This window comes from Anser anser (assembly GCF_964211835.1).
Source record: "Anser anser genome assembly, chromosome: 7".
Taxonomy (NCBI): domain Eukaryota; kingdom Metazoa; phylum Chordata; class Aves; order Anseriformes; family Anatidae; genus Anser; species Anser anser.
Window position 1 is genome coordinate 29871480 of NC_139727.1, and position 16190 is coordinate 29887669.

A 16190-nucleotide genomic window follows, 5' to 3' on the forward strand; every position below is an offset into this window, starting at 1 on the left:
GTGCACCAAGAGGAGAGCGTGCTCCTGTGCCAGCAAGAGGCTTCAGCAAGCTGTGGAGAGGCCTTCTGTCACAATGAGTTTCTTTTGCTGTAACAAAAACTGCAAGTGTTAAGGAAAGATGATCAGAGAGCTTTTAAAATGGCCACTTCATTACTCCCTCCATTCTTTGAATGGCACCTGGTAACGTATTGTGCTTTTGCAATTTTGCTGTCAAAATGGATAGTGGTGTGTGGATAGTTTATCTCATGGAAATAGATTGCATAGCTCACTGTAGGTGCAGTTAGTCAACAAAATGCACTCTGGCACTTGGTGTAGAGACTGTAATTATTTGACTGGTGGCCAGCCTAGGTAGCACTCGGGAGCCATAAATAGTATTTAGAGGTTGCTGTAAAAGCTTTTTAATTTGTTACACCAGAGTTCATTTACATTGTACACCATATGTCATGGCAAAAGCACCCTCTCTTTGCAGAACATTATGCACAACACAATATGTTATAAACACTACTTTTTAATGGCCTACAGAGTAGCTGTAGATAGCTCATCCAGGGCGCTGTTTAAAGATGAATCTGCTACATGGCTGGAAATCCGAGGTCACTTGGTTTTAGCTAATGAAATGAGTCAAGATTCCCTCTACATTTCAGATGAGAATGGGGCCTACCAGCAGTTTAATCTCAATAATGCTAAGTCATTTGTTAAAGGCTAATGCAGGAGTCATTACTGTAATCAGAGAATACATCCTTTGGAAACAGAGGAGAAAGAGCTTGGTTCTTAAGGGAGGAAGTTGCTGAAGAAACTTGAACCCACTGCTGTGCAGCTGACATGAAAGAAAGACATGCAACGCTAGCGGTGTACTGGGGAGAGGTTACCAGCGCATATAATGTAAGCCACTGTTGTTCAAGGCTATATATATATATATTAAACTCTGTCACTTAAGTTCAAGAAGATCAGCTGAAATAGGGAGAAGGGCAAAGAGAGACTCCCAAAGAATGGAGTGCATGCTTTCGGGAGAAGATGAAAAGAGCTTAGCTGGCTTAGCTGCAAATTGAAGGCTGAGAGGAGATAGGATTACTCTAAATAAATGCATCAGAGAGGATTAAGCGCAAGGGAGGAAGAAGAAGAACTATATAAACTGAAGGACAATGATGGTAGGAAAAAAGTATATGAACAGTCCATTGACAAACTTAGTCTGACAATTGAATGAGAAGCAAAGAATTCTTCCCCAGCATGCTGATTCTGTGAAAGAGATAGTAAATTTATAGTATGTACTAAACTGATACAATATAGGTGGTACAGGGACAGTCAACACCTGAAACAACAGGGAGTCTGAGACACTCCTGTCCCATGTAGTCTGAACACAGGTGGGTCAGCCAATCTGGCTTCCTGGAGCTGAATAGGAGGCAGCTATGCTAAGGTTTCTGTTAGCCTTAGTACCTGCATATAGCTGGGGATAGCCCTCAGTCAGAGTGCCTGTTACATCCATTATTTGTTTGGTTTTGGATGTTTCTCAGGACATTTACCAGATAGCGGAATGAAGATTCCAACCAACCATAACATTTTGCAGGGACGTACTGTGGTTTCAAAGGCAGAGGTGGCTCTGATCATCCCAGTGTGTTAACCAACTTAGACTTGTAAAACTTCCATCCCTGCAGTAAAGACTTATGTTGAAATGCAAGTACTCCCTTCAGGGTTGTGTGACTTTTCTTCTAAAGTAGGGAAGTAATTAATTGCCATGAACTCTCCCCCATACTGTGCTTCTTACAGCATTTTGAAGGAGCTTGTTAGATGCACATAACTTACCATGCATATCCCACATTAAACTCATCAATTGAGAAATCCACCTTTCCAAGCTGGGGCCAGAGCCAGAGGAGTGAGTCGGTCGTGTGGAGCAGGTGTGGCTTTCTGATTTCATTAATTTAGATAATTGCATCTCTTCTTCAACAGCATCAATCTCTTCTGTGAGTCTTACGCAGTTAAGTCCCTGGTTTTTATGTCTGATTGCTGGGGCTGCTTGATGATCAGTTTTAAAAACTCTTCGTTTTCCCTCATGCATATTGACTTTGTCTGGCTACCCACTTGACCAATCAAATCCAATTTCTGTTATAATGAGCTTCTGGAGACGTGATGAAGTTTGAATACCTAAGGCCGGCAAGAAATTACTGTAGTCCCCAACTTCACTCTGTGATTCTTTCCTTCTCCAACGCTCTTGTTGCTGCAGTGTTGCAAGAGGGATCATCTCTAAAGAGATGTTGATTGTGTAAGGAGGGAATGTGCAATTTGTAAAAGCAAATAAATAATTACTGTGGAGTATATAGGTATTAGGTTGATTAACAGTGGTGCAAATAAAATATTGTGGTCTGTTTTGAAAAGAGGATGGTATAGTCTGGAGACTATTGGATTTAGATCAAATTTATATATTATCAAATTATCTGCTTCTCTTTCCATATGAGGAATAAGAACAGCTTTGTACCTTCCTTTCTCTAACAACTTCAGTGGTACTGAAAATTTATGGAAATGCAGGCTTTCACAAGGTGTTTCTTTAATTCTTATACACCAAAAGTGTGTGTAACAGAAGACAGTTTAAAAAAGAAAGTTTGTTTTTATGTGAAACTTGTTGAAGTTTGGTGTGCCTTCCATTTCAAGACCACCATACAAAGATGTTAATTTTAACAAGTTTACTTATTTATTTATTTATTTTACTGCCAATGCTTTATTTTCATTTTTTTCTTAGTCTTCTTGTATGTTTGAAAATATGCTTTGTGGTTTTTAGACCATTTTCAGAGATCTGCTTAAACTGTCTCTGTGCTTGGACTCAGGAAAATCTGTTACATAAATATAATTCCTGACTTTATATGGCAAAAGGCATTAAAAAATGTATATATATATATGACATTGTATCTTACTTTCTATCATATTATTATTTTATCTTTTTGGGGGGGGTTATTGTATGACTGCAAACAGCCATGCCAGAACTTAGTCTTTATCTTTGTTCTGTTTAAAAGTGAACATTGCAGCTTCTCTGAAAGCACACAGATACGATCAGAGGAGTTTAATCTGGTAAATGAAGTAACAGACCTAAGCATATTTTGATTGATACCTCCAGCTATTCACAGAATAAACAAATGACAAGGATTTAAGTATCAGCTGTCTTTGCAAAGTGTCTGATTTCAAAGCTGATGATTTTAGAGGTAAGCAGAGGTTCAGAAGTCTGTGGACGCCTGCTTGCAACAACTATAATTTGTTCTTTATTTCCATGGGTCAAATTTGATACACATTGAAATCATCTGTAGTGGTCCTGTTGCAGCGTAGCAGATCCTGCCTTATGAGGCTGTAGGAAAACTCCCTCCAACCTCATCTGCTCTGCTTACCGCTGGGGGTCTAACCCAGGCAATTGTGAGTAGCGTGGCTTGGTGAACTGTGCCATTATAGTAAGAAATAACAAATTCTCTCAGATGCTTGATCAGCTAATGTTCAGCTTGAGGATGATTTCACAAATGGAGGCCAAGGCCTTTTACAATGTGACAGGAAAAAAGATAATGCAATGTGGCAGATTTTGTGTGGAGGAGAATTGGGGTCGTGTGGTATGTCTAAGTATAATGCAACCTTATGCCATAATTAAGACATTGAATAGAAGCTGCTGAGAAGGATTAGCTACTGATCCATACATTTTTTTGTTACTTTTTTTTTTCTTTTTAAGTAAAACCTCATGCTAGAGGGTGTTTATTTATTTATTTTTATTAAGGCACTTCAATTCTTTAACTTCCTTTATTTTCATTGTAAATATTTTTTTATATATCTTTATCTCTGTTCAGATGAAAAGAAGGATTTCTAAAAGGTGTCTGGCTTTAGAATCTGGCCTGCAAAACAGAGCAGAGATCTATTGCATTGAACCATCATTCCCATGATTCATCAGAGCATTATATCCAAGAGGAAGCATGTTGCTCACTTTCAGGTAAAAGTACAGAAATGTCATTTTTCAAGTATATAGAGGTGATTGTGTGTGCTTTCTCTTTAAATACTGAATTCCCCATAAAACTGTGCACTCTTCCTAAATACGTATTCCTTAAAAAGTACAATATATGGCTATGACTGAAAGATGTCAAACATAAATTCTGGAGAGACAAAGAGAAAGAAAATAATTCTGCAGAAGGAAGTTGTAGGCTGAAAGGCATAGCTGATATGTGCTTTTGGAGCCATGTTAGAAGTCAGCTGGGATGGAGGAGAGAGGGAAAGGCAGAACCAGGCTAAGTTCAATTATTCTATTTGGTTCTGTCACCGGTTGTTTCAAATTTTCAAGCTCGTGCTTAGGAACAAAAGGTTTACAGACCATCTGTTTCAAAAGTGTGCGAATGAAAAGAAAATGATCCACTAGTATCAAAGGTAGATTTCTTTAATCCGACATGGAAAACTGAAAAAAATGTAAAGATGTGAAAGTCTGTGAGAAGATCCCTTATAGTTTAAGGTGTGTTTGGAACTGATCTGGGTTTTTGTAACTAACAAAAATCGTCTTGGTTTTCTATTTGTTTTCCTGCAATGTTTTGTTGCTCTCAGCAAATCTCCAAGTTTGTTTCCAAGTTAGATAAGACAGCTTTTAGCAGTTTGATACTTTTCTTCAGATCCATCCATCTGATAAACCACTTTTCCCTTTGTTTTGTTTTTTGTAGGTTTAATCCTTTAAAATTAAAATCCTTGCAATTTAAGAAATATTTCAGTTATAGAAGAGATAATCTCTACTGTAGCAGAAATATTCCAAGGTACTCTGCTGCTTCAAAATAAATATTTGTCTTTGATAGAAATTGCAGGGAGTCAATGTGGGCTGACTTGGCTAGTGCTGTCCATTAGAAAAAGGTCTGGAAAACAAAATACATTGTTTACTGTAGTTTTCTGGCACTTTCTTTTAATTTGGTGAATGAGATGAAAACTCCAATATGCTTACATTTATTTTTCTCATATAACGTCCATCCTGACTCTTCAAGTATGTCTTTGCCTCTTTGAGCAGTCTCTGCTAACAATCTATAGAGGGTTAGTGAGCTCTGGGGTCTAGAAGATCCACTTGTCTCTAGCAGAGCAAAAATAATCCATGATGCTAGCAGGCTACAGCTTGGAAAATAGCAAAGACATGGCATAGCTCTGTTAAAATCCTATTTCCCACCAGTTTGAGTCCCCGAGCTAGTATCTTTGTGCAATTCACCCGTGAATTAGCGCTGCGGTAGCAGAAGAGCCTGCAAGTGCAAAGCACAGGGCATTGAAGAACTCTAAAAACACAAATGGGTCTACTTTATAAAAAAAAAAAAAAAATTAAGAGCCCCTAATATAAATAATACTGTATAAGTAATGATCAGAATGTGAATTTCTATGAATGCCTGGCCCTTTGCAATTCTTGTGGTACTTCAGTGGAGCTGACGATCTTTAAAGTCCTGCAAAGTTCACAAGGCGGTCATTTCACGACATTTAGTCTGAAGATGATCTTCGTCCCATTTTAGACAAATATGGAAAAAGGAGGAAACAAAACCACAACTTTGTGAACAATTCTTGAAGACTCCATCAGATCACTGCCAAGTTCCCAGAGCATCAGTCTGGATGAAAACAAGACATAGTACCTCCTTTTTCATGAAAAATTTACTTGTAAGGAAAGTTTGCAAAAATTTTGGTAGATGTTCCCTTTTAGAGATTGCATAGGTATGCTTGGGCAAATTCACCAGATGAAGATCCCTTCTTGTCACTGTCAAAAACACAACCTAAGGCTTGTCCACTGGGAAAACCACTGTCAGAACCTCATGTGCTGTACCTATTTCACCAAGAACGTGAAATAGGTACAAAATACCAGACTTACTAATTAAAAACAAACAAAACAGACACACACACACAAACACCACAACAAAACAGGCTTATTGAATACATTTGTGTGTCTCGGTATAGACAGTTCAGAAAACAGAACATCATTCATATTTATGAGGAGTAATTTGTATCAATTCATAATTATCTTGCGTAAAATTAATTTTCTCAGTGCATAAGCAAAGTAAAGTATTCAAAGGCAAGATGAAATGGCCATAATAAAAATATTTGTAATAAGCACATGCATGTTGCATTCACTAAACAATTTTGGGGTCCTTTTGCAAGGCAGAGAAATCCATCCCAAACCCCCTTGTGCGGTTCAGCTTGGTCTTGTTTTCCATTTCCCTTTCATCTCACACTCAAGGGCTCGTACTGTCAGGAGTTATGAGCTATAAAACCAGTAACCAGTTTTCCTGTGGATAAAAATTCAAGGTTTGGCAATTTCCAAAGGAAGCCTTTTCCCTTTCCTGGTCCTTCTATAATTACTTGGAATAGAAATTTCTCTCAGCATGGTCTCTTGAGATCACTTTTTCTAGGATATATAGTCTGAGAGCTTCTGGGATCTGAGGACGGGCCAATTTTAAGAAAAAGCAAGCAGGTACAGTGCAGCTTTTGCTAAGTCTTACGTGTATTCTCCTTATTCCGTCTTCCACACCCTCTCCCCCAATACCCCATCTCCACGCCTTTGGTGTAATATTTGCTTTGATCGGTGCTCCCAGGCACTGCTGCAATACCCACAAACACTGCTATCAATAGTGCTTTCCAGCAGACTAATTCATTTCCCTGCTCCAGTCATTATGGTCAGTCAGTGACCTTTAACAGATGAAAGGCTGAGGCTGAGCTGAACAAACCTGCACCCTGCAATCAAAGCAAATTCAGAGGAATAATTGTTGCATTAAGCCTTAACCAATGTTTTTAATGATAAATTTAAATTATTTTGTTGTTGTTGTTATTACCGCCATTAGTACCAACAGGGAAAATGTACTGTTCTGAGCTATTAATGCTTTTTTTTTTTTTCAACTCTTCACCTGAACCACTGAGGATACAGGAGAAGGTCTAATAAATTTTATTTTTTTTTTAATTAATTTTGGCTCACCTCTATCTAAGTCATGGAGAGCTGGCCTGAAGAGAGAGGGAATTGTAAGAGGACCTGTATTAGTTCAGTAATTTAGGTATATGTAGTGTGTGTTGTGCATACCGTCCAAATGAGTGTCTCCAGGTGCAGGATGTATGATAAGGTGTGTGAGGAAGTGAGTTTCTGAGCATGATCCTTCTGATATGAATGGCCATCAACAAGCACAATGTGCCAGGACATCTTCATCTGGAGACTTTAGTCTCCTTCATGAATCTTAGTGAATTCACAGCATCCTTTTGAGGTACAAATACAGTTTTGTACTCTGATCATCCTTGGCAAAAGTGAAAATTTGAGGGGAATGGAAAGAGTGTTTCAGCAATGAGTTTCAATGCTTAATTACACCCATTTTTTGGATGATATTTTGTGTACACCTTAAAACATCTCAGCATATGAAAACACGCTTTCAGACAACTGAAGGTAGACAACCCCAGGAAAAGTCCTTAAAAATTAGTATGGACCGTTGGAAAATGCAGGCCACTGAAATGTTTCTAGTCGAGTCAGTGGCTAAATGGGAAGAGAAATGGAGGGCTTCAATTTCCAGTGACAGGAAAATATCACTGTGTGGTGGTTTATCATGCAAAGTGGTTTTATAGCCAGAACAAAGGAAATGTTTGCAGAGGACTTCATTTTTGAGAATCAGTGCAATGCACTGAGGTGTCTGTTGTCTGAGCCTGTCAGGATTGCTCCTAACATTAAAACAACAACAACAACAAAATGTGTGCTAAAGTAACCTGCTTAATCTTTTATTTCTGGGAGATGCCCTTCCCCTCAACTGGCCAAACAACGGGTTCCCAGCTAGACCAGTGAGTTTCCTGAGAGTCTGATTGTCTACTGTTGTTCTTGTTTTCAGGAGTTTCATGTTTATTGATTCTTCCTTTGATAGGTATAAGATGCATGCAATTTGCCATCTCCAAATTATTTTTAGTATCAGTCAATTTAAAGTAAAAATAATGAAAACATTCATTTCATCTTAATGCAATGACTGTTTAAACAGTTACTATATTTAGTATTACAAAATAAGAGAATGTTTTATAAGTACCTAAACAGTAACTTAGAACCAAGAGGTTCACTGTCTGTCTAAGAAGTTAACAGGATATTTATATCACTCAGTGGCCTCCAAAGAATAGGCTCTTGATATGGGGACAACCCTATTTTCCGTATGTATCCATTTTTCTCTGGTATTCGATTCAAATGAAATTTCTGCTTCTCTGCTCAGGGATGTACATAATAGAATTTATGAATTACTGGAATCAAAATATCAATTGTCGTACTTCCCCAGCAGATTAATGGTTATCAGTTTGTAATGCTGCTGATATCCCTTGTGTGTTGATAGATAGTAAACAAAACTCACTACTGAATGCAAATACAAAGCCTAGGGATTGATTTTGTAGTAAAATGGACTACAAACAGGTAACTGATCCATGGTAAATGCAATGCTCTGTATACTACATTAGTGGGGCTTAGAGTTCATATCTATAGCTGGGCAGGTGATTTACAGAAGAAAATAGAGTAAGAAATTGTTGATTGATTAAAGCTATTAATGAATCTGCATAGGTTTTGAGAGTGTTTGTCTGCAAAGGTTTCTCTTGGTTCCAGGACATGACGAGCATTTTTGAAAGGAAAACAGCTCAGTAGAAGCTCTAGTGATTTTTTTCACCAGCTTTGTAGCAGAATCAGGTTTTACTTCCCTCTATGCCACTGTGCCGCATATCATACACCGTTGGTTATTCCTGACCACTTGTACTGCAAAGTTTCTCATTCTCTGAATAAGTAGATATTCAGTGAAGGAGAGACAAATCTGCAGGGTTCCTGCAGTCCTATGGCAGTGGTCAGGTATGTCCTCCACGTCTTCATAAAAAAGACAAAAAAAAAAAAAAAAAGGAGGTGAATTCAAACACCCCAGCTTTGGTCATCTGATGAAAATACAAATATTTCCTTCATAGACTGAGAGACACATCCAGAAACTGCTGGAGTTGCCCCTATCCCCACAGCTTAATGGGAGCTTTGATTAATCTGTTCAGTTAAATTTCTAAAGTCATGTGGATTCAACCTTCTTTTACACAGCATATACTGTGTGAAAGCGCAAGGCTCAGATCTACAGAGAGAATATGATATCTTTCTTTTTTTTAAGAGACAAGTCCATTGATTTCAGTAGGAACAAAGCACGTAGATATCTCTTGATTCTCAAATTTGCTGGGTACTTCTAACATTAGAGCGAAATATAGTTCTCTCTTGCCTCAGATTTTTGTTAATTTATGAACTGTCTTTATCCTATTAATTAAAATTCATTTTGGAAATACTTGTTCCTCATTATTTCTTTCTCTCAGTAGGTTGGCTACTTTGGCTTTCTTTCATGGATGCCTTTTAGGTGTAGCTTGCTGATTCTTTGTTAGCATTATGTTTTTGTTTTCTCTGAACCTTCTCACTGTTTTCCTCCTTGGCTAATAGAAATTTGGAAATCAATGAGCCAGCAGGACAGTTTAAGACTGTCAGTCTTGTCCATGCTGTCCTTTGCTGATGCACCTATAAGAACCCATTGCTGATTCATTTGTCACACAGAGAAGCTGTCTGGGATTATTAGCTCAGACATTGTTTCCCCTCCTATATTTAAATGTAGGTGTTGCATTGAAGGCCTTTAAACTGTGCTGGCAATCATTGTTTTCTGAAATAATTCATTCAAATGCTTGTTGTTGCTTTTTTTTTGGGGGGGGGGGGGGGGGTGGTCATGATGCCAGTAATTAATTAAGGTAATTAAATGCTGTCACATCTCCAGAAATATGGGATTCTTAAGAGGTGAGTTGGAATACTCTTGTTTACAACAAGAAAGGATGGTGCAGATACTTTGACTCTGTTAGCTTTATCAGCAATAAGCACCTCAATGAGCCAGGAGAAAGTCCTGTTTTGAAGATAATGGGTTCCCCTACCAAATACAGCTGTATTGCTGGTTGGAAAGTTGCTAGTGGAAAGTGGAGAATGGCTTTCATAACAGAAGAGAAGACTTTAAAATATTATTATGATCTAGACAGAACAGAGAATTTAAGTGAAAATGTCATGTAAAATCAAACTTTCTCCATGAAAACTTGAAAAGGCTTTATTTTGATGAAATGGGAACATTTGATTTTTATGTTGACTTTATGTGCACATGCACAACATGTAGATGTGTACAACTGAGCTTTTTACATAGAGAAGTTGTTTTATAAAACATGAAAAAATGTTCTGGAAATTGTAAAAATAAGATTTTTATTTTTCTTTTAAATAATCAGAATTGCTTCTGAAACATTTTGCTAGAAGGAAAGCTGAATGTTTTTTTTGTTATATAAGCATTAATGGAAGTTTCTTTCTTATTGCAACTTACAGCAACTTACCTAAACAGGATGATAATATGTACAAAGTGAAACCAGAAGCTTTTGGGTAAAACAAAAATTAAATTAAGATATGGAAAATTTTAGTTCATAAGTGATATGACAAAAAAGCTTTTTATTTCCTTTCAGCACATGCATTATTTTTTCCTGGCAGAAGCTTTTCTATTACTTTTCCTTTGTGTTTCAGACTGGTCAAATGCAAAATTTTATAGATCCACATCCAGGAGATGTGGGGCAGGCCAAATCCCAGTCTGGAACTCTGCAGCTGGGTTTGCAGTGTTTAGAAACAATAGACCTTGGGCTAAACACCTTGAACACTGGAAATATTATGATTTCAGTGAAATTCCTAGTTGTTCTTTGATGTCTGTTTCACTCAGAATTCTGTCTCTTCTTTTGATCTTTTCAGTGCTCAGAGTTAAGAAACTCGATGCAGAATCGACAATTTGGTTAAAACTTCCTGCTAAGGTGGCTGTTAATTTTGGATAGGAGGTGCAACCATAAATCACCAGGAAAAACAATACTTTAAAAAATCAAACTGCATCAGCAATTATCATTAGTTCTACTATATCTCTGAATTAGTAACCAAGCCCAGTTCCCTTAGGCAGATCAATCATACTGTTAACAGGTTCCCATGACACCATCCCATAGTAACCAGTCCCTATCCATTATGCACAAAATGCCACTGACTCTTCCCTTACCTTCATATTTCTCCCTAAATGTTTAACACTAAAATCTCTGGAATATTCTCCCCAGAAATGGACAGGACACCACCAGCATCAGGGCAGCTTTTCAAGTGTCCAAGCAATCAGCCCTGGCTTGTTTCACTGCATGTGAATTGGCTTGGAAGAAGAGAGACATTCCTTCCTCCTGGGCAATCAGCACTGCTAAAGCCATCAGGACCTGATTGGTAGTGAATCTGAGACTGTCCTGTCCATTCCCATTCTTAAAACATTTATTTGAGATTGTGGCCATATCGTATCTGGCCACTTAGGAAGTATGCAATAAGCTAAACCATTTCCCTCGCAGATGGCAGATGGGGTTGGGGGGGAGGGACTTAAGAGTATCGCAATCAGCTCTCCACAAATATCCCTGCAACCTATTGATGCTAGAGCTAACGCTAGTATAGCTTCAAGCAAATGGAAAACTGTTTCTGAAAGCATTAAGAGAGCTATGACAGGAGCATGAGATTTTCACTTTAAATAAAAGAAAGAATATAATACATTTTCTAAACCTCACAAACTGGGAGACTGTAACAGTCTCTTAAAAGACTTTAAGGATGCTAGAAAGTGCTCAGATATCCTTAGGCTGCCATCAAAACAAGCAGACTCAGAAAGGATGGGTTGCATACCCATTTTCTTGATACTTGAGGGATCAGCAAGAAGTGAGAATCTTCAAAGGACACGTCCTAAATAATAAAAAGAATATATAAATAAAAGCGATTATGCCCTGTGTGTCATTAAGTTACCGATGCATATTTACATGGTATGAAAGACTAGTTATAACATCTGGAGCTTGGGCTCTGTATATGTCAGGGAATAGCAGAGAATGCCACTCCAGAGCTTACACCATGGCCATGGTGGTTTAGGGCCCCATATTTTAATGTGCAAATGCAGCCTTGTGTCTGCACCATTAAACCAGTGCACAATTAAGTTGTCAAAGCATCTTGGTTTTCCTTCCCTTTGCTGATTTTTGCTCTCCTGCCTCTCCTGTTTGGCCACCTAAGATGCAATCATGCTTCAAGAACTGAGTCACACAGAACAAGTGGGATGCAGCTGACACTTTTGCTGCCTCCAAGGACCTCTGTAGCCTGCCTGAGGCCCTGTGACCAAGTTGGCAAAAGAAGCAATCAAATGTCTTGCTTCTCTGTTCTCACTGAAAGTCAAAGTACAACACTTCACTGCACTGGTGAAGTGTCTGCTGGATTCAGTGAAAAAAAAGTTTGAGCCTGTGAACTGAATCTCAACTGGAGTCCTCCAGGTCTAGGGGTGGTCTGCTTGGCTTTTGCAGGGAAAGATGAAAGCATGAACTTTGCCCCTTCTGAGACAGAAAAACTGATTTTATCACAGATCTGGGAGCAATTTATGTTTTATTTTCCCACTGAATTCAGCTTGGTTCTGCAGAAACTATTCCTCCTCTCCTCTCACCCAAAGGCTGGAGTTCAGAGCTGATGGCTGTTTTAGCAGAGGCTTGCAGCCTTGCCCTCAGCAAATATAGCTCAAGTTCAAAACATACTTGCTCCTCTGGAGCCTGATGGAACGGCAGCACTCCCACTCAGAAAGTGGACTGCAGCTTTAGAGAAACTTTAATGCTAAATAAAATGGGTATTAAATAGGGAGGAGAGTGGTGTTTCTGGAGTCTCTTCTATTATATATCCACTATGGGGTTGGTATCTCCCTGCCTAAGCGATCAGGAGTGTCCAGAAATTCTGTACTTAGTTTTTTTGAAGCCAGACCCTGAAGTAGTTCTGTTCATGTGTATATTTTCTCCAGGCAGATGAATGTTGTTGCTAAAACAAAGATAAAATAAAAAATAGAAACAAAACAAAACAAAAAAATACTGTAAAGTTTCTATCAGTGTTAGACTATTCAGAAGGTGTTGTTAAGGATGGAGGATTTTGAATTTGTTTTTTGTTGTAATAATGCAATAAGTTAATGAATTCTTTCAAACCACAAAACACAGACAAAAGACAAGAATTTGAATGGCCAATAACAAGACAGAAGGTTGACAAATAAGCAAGAGGGTTCATCTCCTATTTGCAGTCTGGAGATGTCTTTGTCCATTAATTTTGCTGTAGTTAAATATGCGGCAAATGGACCTCGGGTCTCAGCTAATGCAGCAGTTCTTGAAGTTTTAGCAGTTCAGTTTTATCTGGGCAAATGCAGGCTCGAACTATGTGAATCATCTGAGTTTTTAAAAAGCAGCTTTATTTAAAAAAATGAAAGGTAAATGACTTCAGATGGCAAACTACATCAGGAGAGCTAAATAAGGAAAAAAATATTGTTACAGTGACAGTAATATTAGCTGCCACAAACAAAATCAGTCAATAAAAGCACTTTGGAAAGTTAAAAAGCCAAATGAATGAATAAGCCTCTCCCTAAATTCAATATTCTCTTGTATAAAATATTAGCACTCGGACTAAAATCACCTCCTGAGTACAGTATTTTTTTTTTTCTGTTTTATCAGCAGTCTCTCTCTTTCCCTTAGTAAAGTCATTTATTTGTTCAAAACTGCAGTGTGTTGCCAGCACTTTCCAATACAGATACATAAGATAATACACACTTCATCCACCCTAAGGCTCTCATTCCACAGGTTATTGATTTAACCATACTTCTGTAAAGACAAACAGCCAAATTCTCTGCCTTCTTCTGACTCAAGTGACAAAAGCTTCTCCAACCTTCTGTTGCTGGATGAAGTCAATCTCTGATAATGAGGGCACTGGGGACTACGTTTACACTCGGCCAAGCATGGAGCCTGTGCTCAGAGTCACTTGCCCACTGTTCCAGTGTCTGACAATTAAAGTTTTGCTCTGATGCAGGCTCAGTGCAAGCTATGGAGGCTCCCTGATGAGGTGAAAGCCAGTCATTATCTATAGATCCAAGAAGATCATCACTAAAAGTAGAGGCAGGGAAGAGCTTTTCACCAGGAAATCTATCCCAACTTGTCTTTTTCTAAGCACTTGAGATAATAAACTTGAACAGTGTGCTCTTTAATAGTTAGCAAAATGCATAATGAAAAAAATCCCAGGCACTGGAATATGTATGTTTCCCTTTGTGTCCTGTTTCTGTTAGAAACGTAGAAATCACACTTAAAAGAGTACGTGCTGTGAAAAAGAATTAACACTGTCTACACAAAGGTGAAAATTTTCTATCATAACAATGTAGACAATTGCAAAGGAGAAATGTATGACTCCTTGTGTTGCCAGTGACTTGATCCAGGACTGTGAGCCAGCCAGCTCATCTTGTTTCCCAGGTAAAGCTTCCTGAGTTTCATTACCCTTAACTCCTGATCTGCAGGAGATTGCAAGGTCTGTATCTTCATGCACTTCTGAATATAGTTGGATCGTCAAGACTTATCCTGCACTTTCTGTGTCCAAGTTGAACATGAATTTGAGCCAAATTTGACCTAGTTGGTTGGGAAATTTTGACCCTGCCTTGCAGGTAAGAAGATGGGTCAGTGATTGAGGCTTCCTCCTCCTCCAGGGAGGGTTTCTGTGGTTCACTGCCAGAAAATGAATTCTAAGAAGATGCATGGGGTCCTGGTAACAGAGGCAGGGGCTGATTCTGTAGGGTGACTTCCTCTCACAAGCACACAAGCCTTGCCTGTGTCAGCTAGCTGACTTCAGAAAGAGCAGTCAGGCATTGGAATGGGTTGCCCAGGAAGGTGGTGGAGTCACGGTCCCTGGGGGTGTTTAAAGAAAGGTTGGACGTGGTGCTTAGGAACATGGTTTAGTGGGTAATATTGGTGGCAGGGGGATGGTTGGGCCAAATGATCTTGGAGGTCTTTTCCAACCTTAACGATTCTGAGTCTATGATTCTGCTGCTACTTACAGGCCTCTGTGCAAAACCTGGTTTACAAACTCTCTGATAGTCACCTGGGAATTTTCACAAATGTGCAGGAAGAAGTAAAACAGTCCCTAGTTGGCAACTGTGGCTAACATACAACCTGTATCTAAGTTTATATCAAATATAAGAATAAATATTATAATTGTATATTATTCATTCTATATTATTTCTTAAATGTAAGAAATACCTGCAAAATCTTCTGGGGGTAGAGGGAAGGCAGAGAATATGAGAGGCAATAGCACTATGCCTTTCCTTCTCAATACAATTCATTCATAACTCTTACAAGACAAAACTCAAATTAGGCTTCAGATGACAGGTTGACTTTTGACTGAGAAAGAGCAGCAGCTGGTCCTCCTGCACACACCAGTTGCCCCGATGTCCAGGTCCTTCATGGCCAAGGAGATGTGCTACTTTCCTTTTATTTAGCAGCAGGTCTCCACTCCAGGATCCAGTGCCATATCAGCCCAGCCCTGCAGCAACACAGAAAACACAGAACTGTTTGCAGTTCATTTCCAGCTACCAGATAGTACCAGATTTGATAGTTGTGTTGTTGTTGCTGTTGTTTGTTTATTTTCCCTGACAAGGACATCTGTTTACTAGAACTCATCTCCAGCTTTAGTGAACATCAAAAAGGATGTCTGTGAGACTGCAGCTGGATTTAGATGGTACAAAGCCCTTCAAGTGACTGTTTAAATCTCTTTTTCTCTTCTGCATTCCCTATTCCCAAATAGAGATCAGTTAATTTTAAGAGCATCTCTAGGTTTTGGAAACTAATATTATGTGACTGTGACTGTCCTAACTTGTGTTTCACCTTTGGGGTAAAAACAAAACCAAACAAAATCAAACAAGAAAATATGCCCACCCCCCCCCACCCCAAAAAAAAGTAATTAAAAAAATAAAACAGAAAAGAGCAACTATCTTAAAATACACACGTGCTTTTTCTTAAACAAAAGTAGGCATTTGGAGAGATGGGGGGGAAATGAGTAAATGGAGGAGCATACTTTTTTATTCCTCTCCTCCTAATAGCAGACAGCATACACTTATTCTCAGGAAGATCTGATTTGGAAGTGCTGTGCTTTCGTGTTGTATGCCTATATGACTGTTTATTTAGTTGTGAGTTGATTGATTAGGAAATAAGTGCTTTTCAAGTTGACAGTATAAATAATGAAACTTTATTAGTGATATATGTGACACATTTAACAATGCTAATTTTCTGTACTGCTCTGTGTAATTTACTTGCCTTTTTCAGTAGGCTGTAAACAATAGAAGGTTTGAGGGAAATCGCTAATTTGTTGGCTT

General features: G+C 38.5%; 1 long non-coding RNA gene across 1 annotated transcript; it reads left to right on the forward strand.

Moving 5' to 3' along the window:
• The first annotated feature begins 1377 nt into the window (after positions 1–1377).
• Positions 1378–6007, forward strand: LOC310902409. The gene is made up of 3 exons (XR_014586709.1): positions 1378–2254; positions 3810–3949; positions 5481–6007. It is a non-coding gene; the product is annotated as an uncharacterized lncRNA (long non-coding RNA).
• The last annotated feature ends 10183 nt before the right edge of the window (positions 6008–16190 follow it).